Raw genomic sequence first — 3,417 nt, forward strand, 5'->3', positions numbered from 1 at the left:
TCTCTCTCTCTCTTCTTTTTTTTTTTTTTTTTTTTTTTGTTTTTCATTAGATTTCTACTCCAAAGCTAAAGAAAAAGGACTATATCACAGACATCATTAACATTTAAGCATTCTGATAAAACAAGAAAGTGACTAAGCCTCTCAATGCTTTTAAGAGCATTTTGTAGCTCATAAGTGTTCCATTACATCTAACTTTAGGATAAAAATATTATTTGATACTAAATTCGAATTGAATATTTAAGTTTCAAATCTGGAAAATGGAAATTAAACCGGTATTGTGATTGTGAATACATTATAAACTTACCATGAATTGTTAAGAATTTATTCTTTCCGAATTTTTTAAAACAATAATATTTAAAATAATAATATATATCTTTTAAATAATAATACTTAAAATAATAATAAAACAATCGAAATCATTTATCACTTTCGCGAACAACCATTACAGTTTTCATTTATGCCTTTTAAAGTTTAAAATGTCATGAAATCAAAAACCAAATAAAGGATAAACGGAAGACATATTCAGGGAATCATCAATTATTATTTAGTTATTAGTAATTTATGAATAGAAATTTTATAATAAAAAGGAAAGGAAAAGTAATTCGATGAATATATTATGAAATTTAATTTCATTTTTTCCTGTTTTTGAACATAGAATTTTTCAATAACCTAGCATTCATATATTGTTCAGTTTTTGCTTTTTTCTTTCCATCTCATAAAAAAATTTTATTAAATCTGTCAACAGAATTAGGCAAATCACGTCATCAAGTATATGGGACAGTAAACTAGGCCTAGCCTAGCCTAGTCCTAACACTTCTTACAAGCTATATGTATTTCCTCTTGGGAGTTGTTAGCCTCAAAAGAACACTGCTTTTTAGCAATAAACACTGCATTGCTGTAAGCGAATTTAATGAAATGAAATTTATTCTGTATGTAGCCATATTACCAATTTAGCATTCAAAACAATAACAACTTTTTGGCCAGATAACTATCGTCAAAGTTAATTCCCGAGATTTTGCATTCTCGAAAGTGACAAATGATAATGTCAGAAATTAACAAATTCCAATTAGCAAACTCCATATGTTTAATGCATTTGAACTCTATTAAGTGCAATTTAAAAAAAAGAAAATTTAAAAAGAGGGAGACTTGAAAAATTTTCAGCAACATGTAAATACTATAAATAAAATACCAATAAGTATCGAAATACATAATTCATTGCCAAGATTTTCAGCTGTAATGATGCATTTTATGTAATATTTTATTAATGAACTAATTTTAATTTCTTTTTCAAATCCAAAGTTGAGAGAATATGAATTTACAAGTAACATAGAAAATGAAATGATGGAAGAAATAAAAGTGAAAAATATGTTTTTATCACATTATTAATGGTAATCTATTTCAGCTATCAAATAGAATTTTCTTTAGAAAAATTTATAGGTAAAGCCTGATGTTGTCGAACAAATTTCTGGCAATTTATCATCAGGAAGCGAAGTCCATTTGCTTTTTTTTTTTGTTGTTCAAACATCGAAAAGCTAGATAATCGTCACATGGTCTAACAATATTATGTTTTTCTAGTTATCGTATCCTATGAAAAAATTTGACACTCGACAATGATTCACTGTGTTTGATTGTTGCATTAGATCCGAAAATGGACAGTCTTGCTAAGTTAGCCTAGCCTAGCCTAGCCCTAGCCTATGTATTTATTTTTCTTAGGCCTAAAAGCGTGGCTAAAATCTTTTTTACCATAATTTGATTTTCAATTTTTGCAATTTTCGAGTACTTGAATTGGTTGGTGGTCTCTTTCTATCTTTGGATGTTGTACAAATAAAAGCAAATCGTATGAAATTAAGCTTGGCCTCTTTTTTCTGCCTTTTTTTAGCCAAACAAATGAACAAACATCAAGTAAATAGTTTATGTTGAAATGATTTTTAGTTTTTGAGACAAGAAGAAAAACAAAAACACACCATACATACAAATATAAATTTTTCAAAGCACCGAAATTTTAGAATTATGTTTAAAACTGAGTCATAATTTTTTCTTCCTCACACATTTCTGGGCCCAAGAAAATAAGGTTGGAAAGCTCGTTGAGCCTAGGCATTATCAAATTATCCATTCTCCTATTTCAAGTACCATTTATAGGAGTAATTGACGGTGAAATGATTGCTAAACATTTACGGAAGAATACTTCAGCTCATTTCAATACTCTTTAGCATCAGCATTTAGTAACACATTCACTGATTTAGCAATTTGATTATGCTCCTTGTACCAGCCTAGTCCTCGTTCCAAATTGTCCATGCCTAAGCATTCAACTTAGGCCTCTATTTTATCTCATCTTTCGAAAGCTTTAGTAAATTAATGTAATCAATAAGGCCTCATCGCCATCTTTTGTATAGTGCACATCAACGAAAATTTAGCAAGCAAAATTTGCATAAAGATTTTTGTCATTGTAAGCATTATGTCTGACTTCCCGCAATTTACTCTCTCAGGATTTTCTGTTAAATTTGTTACAAGTGGAAATTAAATATGAGAAGTAAATTTGTGATAATGTTCTTTGATCTAAACCATTCAACTTTTTATTACAATACCAAAAATGATACACTTGAGCGATCGTAATGTTATTTAATCATGTAATACAGGTTTAAAGTTTCAAATGAAACTGCTGTTACAGAAGTATGATATCTGCTATTCTTTAATTGTTAAAATAATCAGCAATTCGATAAGGATCAAAGGTCAACCTTAACTTGAAAAGTTAAAAGATATATTCTTTGGGTTAGTAATAATCCATTATACAATTATTTTGTAATTCATTCGAATTTTATAACATAAAAAAGTGTGAAACAATTCCACATTTAATCTAAATTGCGAATGAAAACAAAGAATTTTTCTGAAAAATACTACTCGATCTCTTATTTAAATATGTGACATTCAAATGTCACATATTTGGAAACAAGTGTAGATTTCTTTATGGGAAAATCCTTTTTTTTAAATTTAAAACAACGATAGTAAGTTTCCTATTAATTTTCAGAGTAAAATAATTACAAGTAAATTAGGTAAGCAAGAATTTTGTGCATTTTAATGGAATCAAAAAATAATAAATTCGCCTAAAATATTATGCAAATTTTTTTTTGCTACTATCAATAGAAGTTAAAATTGAAATAATTATGGAAAAAATGGAAGCATAAAGTGACGAAATGTGAAATGTGCAGCAAAGAAGGCTACTTTTCCCGTAAATGAGCATCTCAAAAAAGCTGTCACAAATCAGAAATGACAAAAAAAAAAAAAAGAAAAACTTGGAAATTGACTGATATGCAAAATGAAACTGAAATTATTGAAATTAGAATAATTTAGATTAAAAATAATTTATTCCCATATAAAATTTTATAATTGTAAAGCAATTTTAAAGGTAGTAAACAATTT

The sequence above is a fragment of the Loa loa genome (genome assembly GCF_000183805.2).
Source record: "Loa loa unplaced genomic scaffold supercont3.154, whole genome shotgun sequence".
In the NCBI taxonomy this organism is placed as follows: Eukaryota; Metazoa; Nematoda; class Chromadorea; order Rhabditida; family Onchocercidae; genus Loa; species Loa loa.